The sequence below is a fragment of the Dromaius novaehollandiae genome, chromosome 4 (genome assembly GCF_036370855.1).
Source record: "Dromaius novaehollandiae isolate bDroNov1 chromosome 4, bDroNov1.hap1, whole genome shotgun sequence".
Lineage (NCBI taxonomy): Eukaryota > Metazoa > Chordata > Aves > Casuariiformes > Dromaiidae > Dromaius > Dromaius novaehollandiae.
The window spans coordinates 64,669,755-64,686,504 of NC_088101.1; the positions used below are offsets into that span (position 1 = coordinate 64,669,755).

General features: G+C 36.0%; 1 long non-coding RNA gene across 1 annotated transcript; it reads right to left on the reverse strand.

Annotated features, from left to right (window-relative positions):
* Positions 1-5,264: 5,264 nt before the first annotated feature.
* On the reverse strand, positions 5,265-14,988 carry LOC135328286 (uncharacterized). The gene is made up of 3 exons (XR_010389100.1): positions 14,693-14,988; positions 7,440-7,775; positions 5,265-7,014 (listed from the first exon to the last, which is right to left on the reverse strand). It is a non-coding gene; the product is annotated as an uncharacterized LOC135328286 (long non-coding RNA).
* Positions 14,989-16,750: the final 1,762 nt, after the last annotated feature.

Below are 16,750 nucleotides of genomic sequence, written 5' to 3' on the forward strand. Positions count from 1 at the left end.
ATAATCAAAAAATGAAGTAACAAAGAGGGGTCAGGAGGTGAAAACATTAAGACATTCATTTTTTACATATTAAAATTTGAAGTTATAACTAGTCATCCATGAAATCAAAACGTCAGAAAGATAAGTTCTGATATTCCTGAAAGCCTTGAAAGAGCAGCAGCTAATGAATGTCTTCTCTGTGTTATAGGAATGTCTCAAGGCAAACACTTACTTTTATTCTTTCATATCAATATTTATAGACACCTCAGTCAATAATCAAAGACTTTGTTACTCTAAGCTCTATATGCAAACTGCTCAAAAACAGTTCCTTCCCTCAGAGAACTTGAGAGAGCAGTGTGCCACACAGTAACATTGAAATAATGAATGAATGTGAGTGAAATCTTGTAACCACTCTCCTTCGTCACCAAAACTTTGTCCTTTCCCTTACTGCCTGCCTATGACCAACTGCAGTACGTAAGACATGGTACCATAAGAAAGCCAGAAGCTTCCATGGCAACTTGTAAAAACACTAATTGTAGCAACTGATGACAATTTCTAAGTCTCTTGGTCATTCCCAGACCAATACATTGTGCCCAGAATACACTTAAAGCTGAATAAAACAAATGAAGAAACAACAGCAAAACCAAAACTAAATATAAGAACTGTGTTTACAATGTATTTTTACTTGGAAAATGAAATGTTCAAAGGCAAATGCAGTCAGGTTCTTTTGGAAGATGAAAAACACATTAAAAGCTTGATTTTGATCATGTATGAGGCCAACTCAAGAATGACAAACTGACATAAAAAAGGAATGTTTCTGTTTTCTTGTTTTTTTCCAGCAGATAAAAAGAATGCTTTATTATACTACATATTAATCTTGGCAAAGAACAGAAGTCTAACATTAACAGATGAACAAGCAAAAGCTGATGTGGACTTTCAATCCTACATTTTTAAGCTTATTTTTAATATTATTTTTAAAAACTAGATTAATAATTTGGTGCCCAGATTTTCAAAAAATACCAAGGCCTCTTGGGATTCATTAATTTTTAGATACTCAACCTTGATAAGTAAATTTAAATGCAAATATGTCCTTAAAGGCTGTGAGGAAATTTCATGCTGAGTAAGTTACTTGAATATGCTCGCTCTCTTGATATATATCACAGGAATGACCAGGGAGAAGTTGTTTGGTAGGAAAATCAGATCCTCCTTTCTACAGCAAATAACTTCCCTCACACATTTTTATCTCTACAGCAATATAGTGATATCTGCTTGAACATTTCTAATTTCCCACAGTGGATCAAAATGCAAGCAGCATCTTTTGTAGGTTCTTATTTTAGAGCCATTTAGTATTGTTTGCTGCTGGAGAATAACTACGACAATGCACATCTGAGACATCTGAAAAACATTTACTTTTTAATTCTTTGCATTCTTACAGATGTCACTGTCTTGGTTTTGGGAAAACATTACATACTTTGCCAACAATTAAGTACTTTACGAGGTATTTTTTGTGCTAGAAACATTTCAGACCCAGGTGTTAGTTATTTCCTATGCTTGTTTTTGAGGTCAACTGTATTTTTTTTCTCCATTTTTACAATTTAGATAAGACTGCAGAAATAAGGTAAATTAATTTTCCATTCATAGAATATAATAGTTTATATTCTTTTTAGAATGTGTATTGACCCATCATTAAAAAATTTTAAGCAGAGATATTTAGTATCTCCCTCTCAACCATTCCTGTAACTATCCCTCTCTAGGAGATTTTTGTTCAGATATCCTTCGCCATGAACAAAGAGACTTCTGCATAGATATACACAGCTTATGAGTACAGATAATTATTTATTGGCTAATACAGCCAATAGTTAGCTAGTACTAACAAGCTACTCAGCTATGCATTAATAGGCTCACCAGGCCCTGTGAGTAACCTGATCAGTATTTGCTGGCCAGGCATTCATTAGTCAGTTGCTGAAAGGTTAGGCTCTTGGTATACACTGCTTTGAATGATGCCGAGTTGCATATTCCATTTTTTCCCCCACATGGCTTTATACCTTTTCTTGTGAGCGTTCGCCCCATCCTCCCCATCAAATTCTTTCAATAATTTCACTTCTGTGTTTTTACCTTCCTTATATTGCATGACTTTAGCTTATGCACTTTCTCACTCCTTGGCAATGATTTTCTCTGTAAAAGTAAGCTGATGTCACACAGCTGTTCTGCACCAAACTCTTAAGATGAACTTCTAATTCAAATAGCTAAGACAATGTAAAACTTTATCTTTCTTATAAGGGTAAAACTTTCCCTATGTTGTGCATTTTGACCAGCTTTAGGTACTATTCCCATTATTTCCAAATATCACCTAATATGATAACAAATTGTGAGCTAGACTTGGATTTCTGGAGAAAAAAATGCAGGGAAATAGGCTTTTTCCTATTTACTTCCAAATCTGCTACAAATCAACACACCTCATATTCTACTTTATTGGTAACATCACAGGACTTTTAAAATCCAGACAATATAAAAGATATATTCATTTGGAATTTCAGAAAATTAACATATTTTCTCAAACATATAAAAGAGAAAGATGCATTTTTAATACAACTCTCCTAAAAATCACAGTTTTCACTTCCTCTTTAGTTTATGCAGGTGGCTAACAACAGGATCAGGTCAGATTTTTTCCTCCCCTGGAGCTGAGATTTACTAAACCTACAAGATATTTTACTGCTTGTTAAACAGTGTTGTCAGTAAAGAATACAGCTATTCTGTATCATAAAGGACGAGTAGCAGCCCTGTAAAGAGAGCTTCCATAAAGCTGATGTTATATAGTTAGAAAACCCAACAAGATTATAAGAAAGACTGTGCTGAGAGAGAAATCTAATGCAAGCTGAAATGTAGCTTTGTCAGTGGAAAAGTTTTATTTTTCCAAAAATGTAAAGAAGCACTGGTTTCACAATAAGGGGGATATTCATATGTTTTAATGCTCAATACGTTTATCTGTCTTTATTTTGGATTTTCTAATGCATCACAGCCTATTAAGTACAAGCCTGATTAACTCAGAATATATTTACTAAAGCGCAAGAGGTATATGAATGTGTTTATTATTACTTAGCTTTTAAGCCTCAAAAAATATGAAACATTTCATTTAAAAAGTGAGAAGGAGTTGAGGGCTTTTTTGTTTGTTTTTATTTTTAGAACTATAATCACACATCATAATCATTTTGTAATAAAATTTTCAGCTGCATTCCATATTAACATTCTGTTTGTGATTACAAGAAAGCATACTTACTATGCAGTCTGATTTAATATACAGCTCTAAGTTATATATACACATATAATCAACTATAAATATTTGGCAAAGAAATATTTCATCAATTAAGACAACATTAATATTTCCAAGAATCCATGCTTAGTGTTTGAGTACTCATTCTCTTCCAGTGGAGGAGAAATTTTCAACAATTAACCTTTTACATACCAATATACAACAGATATAGACAAACATGCTAAGATATCTAATATGTGGATCATTTTCCCTTAAAACATTTAAAAATTATTTCTACTAACCTCTAATATCAGATTTATAAAACAAAATGTGATTTTAATTATCAATATTATATAAAGCAGTATTCAAATATTGTAAATATAAGTGCATCTGATAAAATCTATACTATGACTGAGTGAAAAAAATGGTTAAAAACATATTTTAGAAATATTCCTTTATTCCTTTATTTATCATTTATGTTTTGAAAATTGACTTCTTCTATTAAATCAAAGGATGAGCTTTAACTTTGATAACCTTAGCTTCATTCATTCATCCAAAGCAAACAATGTTATATCCAGTTATTACTGAAAGTAATGCTCAAAAGCTCTTAAAAAAAAAGAGAGAGAAGATGCAGAAAACAATGCTGGGAGATTCAGAAATCCCTGATTCCCAGAATGATACACTTTAACAATATTGCTTTCACATGAACTATATTCTGTGTGTTTAAAGACAGGTAGATGCCTGTGGCCTTTGAACTAGTAATATTACAGTTAGTAATGGTATCTCATCTTTATACTTTGAAGTGCATGTATTATTCACTTACTTTTGCAACAAGAAAGTCAGCAAAGGGATTGAATTTGTGTATATACAGGCTTGCATTGAGAATTCATCCTTGTTATTTTTGTATTTAATTCTCTTCAGAGGTAACAAAATCATAAAGTAGACGCATAAAACAAGTATTTAGATGCCAAACAGAAGAAAAAACAAAACAAAATGGGGGAGTCTGTTCACAGTATATACCACATAAGCGGTTGCTTTTCAGCAGTTGCTTTGAAAGAAAATAAGATACCTTAAGTCTGATCAGATAAAAGACAGCAATAGTGCGATGTAACCTCTGGGCAAGTTCAATTGAATGAGAGCAAATGAAGCACTATTGCATGTCCTAGTTCAGCACATCCTTTACATGTTGCTGGGAATTTTTATTGTTTTTTCCTGTTTGATGCAGTAAACATCCATTATATGTTAAAAGAGTACACAAATATGCCACTGATCATCTGGTCCTTGATAAGATGCCAGACACTTACGATCAGCATTTGCACAAACAGCTGGAGTTTTCTGGACTTATTCCTATCATGTAGGTGGATGCCTTCCTGATTGTTTGTACTTCATCATATCTCAGATAAGCTAGCTTGTTTATGATATATCTGACAACTTCATACACATAGAAATAGAAAAATTCTTTAGTCACATTTAATGTAAGCAGATTTAGAAATAAATTAAATGGGGAGGATGGACTGAAACATGCAGAGTAGGCTGCTCTCTTCATTTTCATTGACAGACATTGGGAAATGCTGTAGGTTGCAGTAATCTGTGCGTTTCCTTAGTAGAATTATTGTGTGCATCAGAGAAAGTTGAAAATATTCTCTGTGCAAAAAATTAAGCTTCCCAATACATTTCTTTTTATTCCTTACAGTTTCTTGGTACCCAAATCACAATGTTATTAAGAAGAATGTGACTATTTATGAACAGGATTTCCATAGTAGCAGACACTACTTAAGAAGAAATTGCTGCAGGGTGGAAGCAATTCTTCTTTCCTAATTTCATATTTCATTATCTATTGAATAGATGGTATTTTGTCTCTATTCCTTTACATCTGATAAGAATCCATGTGACAGAGTCATGCTTTGGCAATATGAGTATGAGATATTCAACAGTGGACCATACTACACACAGTGTTTTCTGATGGCCTGTAGTGATCCACAGAAGTCAATTTTCTGTGATCTCAAATTGAATGAAAGATAAAGCTATTTAAATATTACATTTTTATTTTCTCAGCTTTATTAGAAGGTTGCAACACTATGCAAGTTTAACAAGATGAACGGTCTCCATCCTTAATTAAGACTACTATAAAAATATATAAAAGTACAAGAAATGCAAATGAACTCAATTTTGTAACAGTACCCTACAGCAAATGTGAATAAAAAAATATACAAAGTAAAAGTTCTATGACAAGTTGCACACATAGCATAGTCTTATCAAAGGTGAGATCATTCCACTCATTTCAATACATTTCTCAAAAATGAAAGTAGTGTAATTCTAATTTGGGATATGCAAACAATGTATTTTGGGCATGTTTCGGAAGCTGCAGAACTGTTCCCTGGAGCAAGAGTTAAACCTTTGGGGGAAAAAAAACCCAGCTACATAATGGTTTGTAGCTATCCTATGAAGGATGTTATTCAATGAAACTGACATACAATTGAATACATTTGCAAACTTGGGAGGAAAAAATGTGCAAACTGTAGAGAACCAATTAGAAAAATGCTTTAATAGAAAAGATGATTGATTATGGCTTAGTGTTGTATCAGTTTATCCTAATTTATTACTTTTGGTCATATAATTTAATATAGAGGTGATGTGATGGAGAAAGACTAGAGAATTCATGATGAAAAAGTCAATGACAGAGAAATTACAATGAAAAAAGTCACTCAACCATAATTGTCTGACTGGATCAGCACAAACTGAGAGGTGTGCATGAACCTGGAAGAAACAAAAGATTCAGTTGCTAGCTTTGGAGGTTTGTCATAGACATTTATTGCTCAACAGACAGTACCAATGCTTTCAACTCTGACATGGAAAACAGGCTTCTGTATCTGAAGAACATGCCCCCAACATGATATCTCCTTCTCAGCAACAGAATGAATTAACTGAATGTTCTCTGTTCAGCTGCCACATCAGGAAAGAAAGAAATAGGAACACAGATCTAAAGAAATAAGTCCTTTGAAGATTATTTCCATTTTTAACAAATTTTCTTTTGTGGAATAAAAAACAAGCACTTGAGAAGTGAATTTTAAAGAACCAATTATAAAATGTTTAGGAGTATACCTGATTATGTGTGTAAAACCACCAGTTTGTCCTGAAAAAAATGAAACAGAAGCTGTACAAAACAAATTCAGTAAGAGACATTTGTTGATACACAGCTGGATGTTAGTTTTAGAGAGGGACTAGCTGTTTTAATGCAATTTCTTCTTCAGGACTATGAAGTGTCTAAGAATGAAGCCTTTCTTTTTGATTTGATTTCTCATCCCTGCAGTGTTAGGTAGCTATCATGGATACCAGTGAAGAAAAAAGAGGTATATTGACAAAAAATAATATTGACTTGACTACAGGATCAAAGAATCAAGATTAAAGAAAGAGAATATGGCAGAATATGGAGGGGAAAAACCCTAATTAGATTCTTATTCTGCAAACATTTGATTAGAATATTACAGCAATACTTTATCCTGAAGTTTAGTCTAATTTTTCCATTATTTAATTTCAGCTCATCAGCTGGTTGCATATTTTGTACTACTCTGAATAACGTTTTCTAGAAGTATTTATAAAATTGCCCATCCTGACAGCTCTTCCTTACCTCCTTCCTTGCTTCTTTATCCAACACAAATGACACTGTCACCATAATAGAGTAGAAGTTTCTTGTTTCTGTTGTTCCTCTTTTTTTCTGAGCAGCCTTTGAAGGACTCCATGACAAGCTTTAAATATTTAGAATCCCCCCGAAAGGAATTAATATTCTGTACAACAGAAAAAGAAGAACTTTTTTGTTGCACCCTGCAGGTAGTTCTGAAAGTCTCCCTTCTCCCTGAACCACCATCAGCAGAGTATGCTAGTGCTAGGCATGTTTGTGTTGTTCATAACGCTCTTAGGCACCTCTCTATCAAACACATTCTCTTTTCTTCCTGAGTGGAAGAAAAGGCCTTCCTTTCAGCCTTCTTGAGTTTTAGTGCTCTAAAATGAAAAATAACATACTCAAAATCCTGTTACAGGCAAAAGAACACACTATATGCATGAAGCTAAGAATTTCTTATTAGTCCAATAGGAGTTTTAGCAGTCAAATAGTCCAAATTGTCTAATTCATACAGAAAAGATCCAGTTATTAATAAAAAGACCTCCCCATTTCATAGCATCAAACCCTTTTTTTCTCTGGTGTTTTGCTCACCTTTTCACTGTCCTAGATCCCAAGGCTGACAGAATCAGTCTTCCTCAAGCAAAATGGGATAGGGTTACAAGTTGTCGTCATGACTCCTGAGGTCTTCACTGAGCAGCTCATAATCTTCACAGTGCAGGTGTCTTCCTCCTCAGTACTGGGGTCTTCTGGGGGCTATCTATACAGTTTTCTATCACAGTCTGCTTCCTTGTCTTTGGGGTCCAGCTCAAGTCTGAAAGTTGCACAAGATCCTCCTACAGCCTCAACAGACAGAAAGGGCTGTTGGTTGCACAGTGACTGACTCAGCTGGTCAGACCTTTACCAGGGATGGCAGTCGCAGAGCTTCAGCTGAAACAGGTGAGGCAGGGGTCACTTGGCTGCCAGCCACTCGTTCAAACAGTCTAAAGCCAGCTTGGGTAAAGGCAAGCTCTGGGCTGTCACGTCAGTCCAACCTTTATGGCCTTTTAACAGCAAAAATTGTACTTACTGGGCTACAATAGGAAATCTACGGAAAACCATCTGCTTCTTTTTGCACTCTCAGCCTTTTTAGGGTAGGTTCTGTGGCTCTCCCTAGATTTCAGCTGCTCCAGAAAACTCATGCAGATTAACTCTTTCCAGTCTTCTTTTATTCTCTATTTATTAGTCCTAAATTCCCTGTCCTCTCTGAGACTAGCCATGTAACTTCTCCATCATAAGGCAGCTGTATTCATTTTCCTTAAACAGTAATTAACCCTGATGTCCTCTCTGTATGTTGCTTACAAGTTGTATTAGTTTTGTCAGTCTTCACTAATACTTGATAACTTTACTTTGGTCCTTTGATTATTTAAATTTTCCTTATAACCCATACTGGATTTCAGAAACAGTTACATCTATTTTTGTTCAGTGCCTTTAAGACAGCTGTTTATTTTGGAAATCTGGTTCATTCATACAGTGCAGAAAAAAGAGATTTTGAATACACATAAAATGAAATGAGGCTTTCAAGTAATATCAGTCTCAAGACTATTTTCCATTTTGCAAAGTATTTATGGAATCATCTCCATTTACTGCTCCTTGTAGAGAACTACCTGTGATTTGAAAAATGCTACCCAGCAGTTGTCTTGCAGTGGGTAGCCTTATTTTTAAGGTAAGTGGTGTTTTAAGCTTTTAACTGCTTTTTTTCTACTGGGTTTTTAAGGATGCTTAGTTTAAAAAATACATTAGCAAGTCTCTACCTTTTGGAAGTCAGTATTTTTGTACTGTGATTCTTCTCTATGTAGAAGCATATGACACACAGAGTCTGTTTCTTTGTTTCTTGCTCTGTAGTATCTTTCCTGTACTAATTCTGATTGCTGTTTTCAATGTTATTTTCTCTTTTTCATGGTGTACTGTTTTGTGCTTTCCCAGTCAATCATTCTAGCCCTGTTGTGTAATTTGTTTTGTGAAACAAAACATGATCATGTGATCATTTGCTTTTTTGTGTTTACCTGACTTCTGGCTAAGACAGGTTTTACTAGTTCACTGAAATTCAGGTGATGATACTTTATTAATATAGAGCTGTTTACTGCTGGGCTCAGGCTTACCAAATTCACCTCTTCTGACAATCACTTACATTGCTGTGGACAATAAAATGCCTTTGAAAGTTGCATGCTTTCTCAAACTCTTGCCAAGTTAATGAAATAAGGTTAGTTACTAATGGACTCCATTTTAAACTCACTGTAGGTAGCAGAGATGTACTTTTTAATTGTTATGCCCTTTGATATTAATGAATACAAGAGAAACACAACTTTTGAAACTTCAGTTTAAGCTAAAATTTAAAGCTAGCTGAAGATTGGTCTGTAACTTCCCTGAAAGCTGCAGAGCCTGAATATTCATTACTGCAAAAGTGAATTTTCACTCCTGCAAAAACTTAATTTGTTCTTTGTCTATTTTTAATGGGAACTGTTGGACGCTCCAAATAAATCTGGGGCTCCATTCAGGTAGGTCCTACTGGGTGCTGCTTCACTAACACCTCTAAACTTCCCCATTGTCCTCTCCCCTTCCCATTTCCCACTGTGCCTTCTATTATTGTAACAGTATTTCATTTTGTGATTTTGTCTCTCTTATCAAAGAAATTAGATTGGCTTTCTTTTAGAAATGATTGATAACACCAATGTGCTGCTAAGGAGGGAAAGATGTGGCCTATTCATCTCAATTCAAAAATTTAAGGGTGTGAGAGGGGACACTCTGATGCTTCCAGCTGTGTTTACCTTAAGTAACTCTCTACCTTGTCTGTATCTTAAATGCCTATATCTTAAAAACTCAGTATGCCATCTTCACTCATAGATGCAATAATGAACAGTTAAGAAGAGACTGTCGGTTGGATTCTGTAGAGTAGAAATGGGAATAATTTCTTGCTACTTCAATTGCAGGTCAGGTTACTCATGTTTACTTAATCCTTTACTTTATAGCCATGCAAATCCAGTCCCGTATCTCCGTTAAGTCTGGGACTCTCCATGTAACTCTTGTTACTAGCAGACAGAGAACGACTCATTTGCTATCTGATTCCAGAGACACTCCTTTGTAAAAGCAAAGGTATAGTTTTAAAGTCAGGTTGTAGGCAGGAAGAAACATGTGAGTTGAGAAATGCTTGCACAGAGTGGGTAGCTAAACAATTGAGTATTTGTAAAAAAGAATAATGAATTAAGAAGAATAAGAAATTAATATACTTGGAAGGGGAGGATGGGATTTATCGGTGAAAGAGTAGTATTTTCCCAGTAAATGTCACTTATGTTACAAAATGGGACACCTTTTGTTTAACTGTTGACAGCAAAGCAGTAGCATGTACTCAGTAATAATTTAACAAAGGTTGGGACTGTTTCCCAAATTTCTTTCACTTTTGTACAAACAATTCAAACGACTAACAGTCCAAGCTTTACAGAAAGGCTGGGGATCTCTATGTGGTAATTTTAGCCAATTTCTTTTGGCATGGTCTTACTAAGCCTTTTCATTTACTGCTCCAAATTTGGATTGTCCAAGCACTTTAAAAATGCTGATGGTAGCTCATTCTGAATGTCTAGTAATTTTAGTTGGGAAAATAATAAAAATTTTTATCCATTAGAACTCATTTTCTAAAGGCAGTTGTTAAGGCCTGAGGGCACCGCCAGACCCCCCCCTCGCCCGTCCCTGTCCACCCTGGGGCCTCCTCCTCCCCCCGGGCCGCCATTTCAGCCCCGCCAGGGCCCTCAGCCCCTGCCCCGCCATGCCGATGCAGTGCCGGCTTCTGCCCCGGCCCGGCCCCGCCGAGCCCGGCCCGCGGCGGTGCTGGGGGCTCGGGCTGGGGCCGCCCCGGCCGCACTGCTCCCCGGCGGGGCGGCGGGCCGGGCCCTGGCGGCGAGGCCCGGCCCGCGGCCCCGCGGTAGCCCCCGCCCTGGCCCAGGCCCGGGAGCCGGCGGCCCTGCTGGCGGTGGCTCAGGCCGCCCTGAGCCCCGAGGGGCACCGCGGAGCCCGGCCGCCCCCCGCCGACTCCTCCCGAGGGAGCGATTGAGACTGCCAGCAGCTCCCACAGGTACAGCATCCCGTGGTGCCAGGTTCTGGTGAGCCCTTGCAGCTCTGGGCAGCTGGAGGAGTGTTTGGATCTCTGTATGTCGTTTTCCTCCTGAGAACAATAGTGCACATTGTCTTGTGTTTATCGCCTTTGGAGAACAGAATGCCTATTATTTGCCAGACAAACCTGGAATTACTCTGAATGTCATGTAAGATTTAACGGTTAAAAAATGAATTCTGCATATAAAACTCAGGTAGGAAAACAGTATGCGTTAAGTAGTATAATTAAAAAAGAAATAATAATATGTCTCATAAATATTCTTTATGTTGGTTTAGTTTAAAGTTGGTCTTTTTATTTATTTCTTTCAGTTGGCTGCCTATGAAGTCCAGCTACCAATTGACTCAACCATCAAACAGGTTTACATCTTTCTTCTGAAACTGGGTGAGTCTGTACCTCAGGTCATGATTCCTATAGCTACTTTCTCAGTGCAGACCCCTTTGAGGATTAATTTATCTCTTGAAACTGTTGTTTACTTGTTGTAACAGTTATGAACTTCTTGCAAATGAAGTAGTAGAATAGCGTTTGTCTTACATGTTTGTGTTCTGGCTGTCCATCCAAAAAGAGATTGCTAATGTATTCATATTAGTTGAATGTGAACAAAACTTTAAAGCAGCACGAGTGGGCATGAACACTCCTGAGTTATCACATACCGATTAACCTTTTGTAATAAGTCACACATTGCATACAAATAATGAAATCAAAGAGTAAAAATTATTAATAGCTTTTGACAGAGACTAGGTTTAAAGGTATTAAGAACAACTTGTTGAGAAGGTTTCCTAACTTTTTTTCTAACCTTTCAGGTTATAGTGTGCAAAGGCTTTTAAGAAATGGATATAAATGAATAAAAAATTGCTTTGCAGTGTTAGCACACTGATTATATTACAAATAATAGAGTATTAGATGATGCTATGAATCACAAAATAGATTTTTCTCTTATTTTTGAGATGTGAAAATAGAGTCCACGTGATGCAATCATTGTTTTGGTGTTCCTCTTGCAGGATTGGAAATCAGTTTCTCCATAACTGAGGTAGGAACTACAGCTGTCTTAGCCCAGAGTTCCCACTGTGCTTCTCCCCAGTAAAGCTAGTTCTGCAAATAAATATCAATGCCTAAATTCATGCTGATTCCCATGTTTTCATACAGGTGAATAGGAATCATTTCAGAAATAGAGAGAGGTATATTGAAAAAAGATTTAAATTAGCATGCTCCTCCAAGAGCAAGGGTAAGACCATGGTTAATAAGTTAGGGAGCACTCCTATGTTTAATTGATCTGAAAATATTCTGAGGGAGGAATATGATGTAGGGAGCGAGCAGTATTAAATGCAGCAAGAGAGCACATGCATACTGCACTTACAAGGGTGGTTGAACACTTCATGTGTGGACTTTTATATAAGTCTTTCTTGTTCAATTTGGTGCTTTACAGAAGGCAACGTTACTCCATTACTCTAAGAATTTGTCAGAAGAAGCAGAGTAGGTGGCATGGCTAAAGCGTTTCTCGGGCTTCAGTTGCTACCTCTGCTGGCAACGCATTGTCTTGTGGTGCTATGCCTGGTTGGTTGAGGCTAGCATGAGTATACACTTCCTTGAAAGACTTGCATTCAAGTGTAATGTTTTCTTTGTATTATATGCATATATTTATTTATCATTCTGTTTCCCAGTAAATTACATTTTACAGTAAATTTACAGGAGCAATTTACAATACCTAGTGGTTAAAGAAAGTCATTCATTTGTGGTGTAGGGAGAGGATTCTGTTTAACTTTAACAAGTTTTGTCTGTATTTTTATTTATTGTCAAGTATTCTTTCTCAAGTATTCAGAAGAACTAGCCTCATAAGGTGTTATCTCTCCACTGATAACAGATGCAACCTAGGTATCCTAATCTAGAAGCTTAATTTTTAGTGTCCCCACCACTTCTTCCCAACTTAGAGACTTATGGTTCAAAGTACAAAGTGTTCTGGATCTTGATTTCTCCTTGGTTGCAATTTTAATTCACATCTTGGAGTGTTTTATCTTACTTTCTAGGCAAAGAACAGCCCAGAAATCAAGTATCCTTTCTAGGAGCTTTGATTTAAAAGATCAAGGATATACTTGAGATAGTTATTACAAAGACAAAGCATATATATTGAATTTATGCTAAAGCACAGAGCCTTTCTGTTCATTCTGTGGACCAAGGTGTGCAAGTATTTTCTTTAATATTTTAAAATTTGGTTGTTGTCTGGAAGTGATTACTCAAAATTTCCTTTTAGTTCTGATTGCGGTTCTCTTCTCCATACAGCCTTGACCTATCACTTTCCACTGTTTAATCCTCTGGAGATACAAGTTTGCACAATATGTTAGTATAATTGTAGTAAATGACCTTTTTATTTCATAAATGTATTAAAATGTTAAAAAAGTTCAGCGATAGATAATGCCACTTGAAAGGAGGCCTGATAATGTGTGTATTACTTAATCTTGCTCACAATTATTGTTCTGCTAAAAATAGTCACAAATTATTCTACAAATTATTCTAATGAATTATGTCTATTCTTTATATGCACCCAGGCAAAACACTCTTTGACTTGCTGCTTTAGCTTAATGAGGATAGTGTATCCAATGCATGTTAGTTCATAAAAGACAAGCTAGATGAGAGAGCAGAGAAGTTAAAGTTGTCTAATCTCTATCAGCATCTGTCATTTCATTTTGCATTTTCTGGATGATGGACGTTTGCAGAAGAATTCATTCCCTTTGAAGTTTCAAATTGAATCAGGACATTTGTTCAGCCTCCACTCTGTCCCTCTTGCACCCAGCGTACTCTCCAAGGATTAAAGAACTGTTACTTGTCACCTTTATCTGCCAAATCAAGAAGGAAGTACATATACTGTTGCACTTGATCATTAAAAGATTTGAATCTCAGTCTCCTTTGGAAGACTCTCTGTGTTTATAATGTGCAAATCTTTTACTGATGGAATAGGCAAAGGCAACAGAATATATCACTTTGTATTCTTCCCTTACAAACTTATTGCTGTGTTTTAGAAAAACTTTAAAATTCATTGTTGTTGTTCCTGATGGTAAAACTGTCTAACGCATGTTTTTCCTCAGTGGATAAATATATATTAGACTAAAACAGCAAAATTATTATTTGTTTTACCTTCTATATCAGCTTTTAAAAAGTATTAAAATTTAATTCTATTCAGTAATCTGCTATCAGCAAATTCAATCCTTTGGATTCCAGATGTAAAGATTTATGTTATACCAGAAGCCAGAAAAATGGATGTCTACTCAGCAGCACATCCATAATCATTCTTTTAAAAATAATCATGAAATTATTTGTATTTGATGAAGACTGGAGAGCCTTCATTATGTGCTGTAAAATTTCATCTTTGACCTTAAATGGTAAAACTGGATTAAGGGCAGAGGAAAGGGCAAAATCACTGGCTTCATAGTATCAGTGGAGAACTAATTATGAATAAATTGCTAGTAAAAGTAAGTAAAACAGTGAAACTGATACCAGATCCAGAAAACACTAAAACCAAAAAAAGCCACATCCTGTATATCTTCAGAAAAAAGAGCAGTTATCAGCATGAGAAGTGCATTTGCTCACAAGCCGTGAGCATCAAATACCAATGGCTAAACGCTCTGCTAGGTATTACATTCTCCACTCAGACCATTTAAAACCCACCACTGAGGTAAGAGATGACAGTGAGGTCCTAATTATAAATACATACCTTAAAGATAATGAGAACAATAGCATCAAGCCACAAGCCAGTCAGCTCAAGAAACTTCTCCCCCACCACACACCGTGGTTGTGGTTGTACGGCAGTTCGGTAATAGTGATGTATTTCCTTCAAACCTTCAAAGTTGGCCAAACTGTTATTGTCAGAGAAGTACTAGCATTCAAGTTTAAAGGCTGAAATAGAAAGTTTACAGCTGTCAAGAGAGCGCCAGTCTCATGGCTACCACCACTGAATAAAAGCTCTCCTCCCAAAACACTGCTTGATGCTCCATTGTAAATAGGACAAGCCCCAGAGCGAAAATGTAGATGACGTCTGTAATCTCAGTATGCTTTTGCTCTGTCATCGTGAGGAACTGCAGGGGCAGAGGAAGAAGCAGAACAGAAAGAATAAACAAGTCCTGCCTCTGGGGAAGTTAAGGCACAAGGGCAGAGGAGAAGAGAGCAGAAGAAGGAATAAATCTGGACGCTCAGTTTTTACACAACAGCTCAATTTCTTCCATGAACCCTTTTTTTTTTTTTAAATCAGTTAAAATGTTATTCATGTAGTTTTGTTCGTTCGTTTATTAACATTTTTAAATGTTACTGCAACAATTCTATCCCAAACTGTGAGAATGCTTCACCGAGAGACATCTGTGCATGTAGACGTGAAGTCAGAAAACCTGGGAAAGGTCCATGCATATGCATAGAGCAGCCACTCTGAATTTTTCCAGAGAATCTTCCTTACATCTCATCTGTGCAAATTCTACTCTTCCATATTGTGTCCACATGTGTTCTTGTAACATCTGACAATATCCACATGCAAAAAATACATCTATTCCAATATTTTACATATTAAATATCAGGTGGTACATTAAATATCTATATAATTGGCTCCATCATAAATGTCATCACCTGCATAAAAAAATAAATGCAATATTTAACCTTTTTGTACTAAGGCATGATACAAACCTTAGCTATATATAAACAGTTTTGATAATGAATGCCTTAAGAGCCAAAGCTGTGATAAAAGCTCGCTCAGAATTTTTCCTTCTACTTGACATTTTATAAATAGGGCCTTATGATGAGAGCTTTTTAACATAAAGAAAAACAAGATATACTGCTTATTTGGGTGTTCGGGTAGACTCAAGTAAAGGGTATGTGAAAAATAAGTTAATGGACTGAAGTTTATAGCTGTGTGTATAACTGTCAAATCTCTGTGTAAATTACCTTTCTCTTATGCTGTCTGGAATGCAAAAATCCAATAAACTGTTAATAAAAATGGAAAGGTCATATGTAAATACTACAGATCTTGAAAATGAACCAAAAAAAAATCATAGTTTGCACACAAATGTCATTTCATTTTCTGTTTCACTGTGTTTAAAATGGGATGGGGCTTATGATGTGTTTTTTTATCAAAATATGATGAGAAAAGATTCTATTAAAAAGAGATTTGCTTTAAATCTGAAAACGAGTGTTTGAGCACTAATTGGCTATTCGTTTCTGCATCTGAGAAAAAATTTATTTACCTTATTAAAAAGTCTCGAAATAGAGACTGATTAAATTATTCTTGTCATTCACAAGAACACTTACAGTGGAATAAATGTTCCATCTCCTCAGCCCACCGAAGTACATACTTGTTTCGTATTTGTATTTACACTGAAATTTACACTGTTAGCATACTTTCTAAAAGAAAAGCAGAAGGAATTTGCTAAAAAACTTATTTCACGCTCGCAAGACTGGAATTTATATGAATGCCAGTTTCAAAGAAGTCATGATTGCCTGTATTTTGTTTGTGAAAACAGTGTTAGACTCTTATCTTTAAAAACTGAGGTGCTCTAGAAACCTGAATGATATCATTTGTTTAATTGCAATTACATAGAATATGTATAATGTAAAAGTAGTAGTCCTTAAGACTGTGGTGGTTGATGGAGGCCCATGTGTTTCTGGAGTTTTCCTTCTTTCTTCCTTCTGCCATTAAAGATAGAGTAAAAATGTACCAGATGTTTTTTCTAACACTGCTTGCCTACTTAAGAAATTACTATTCTTTTTCTGGTCTGTTAAGCAACTAGGG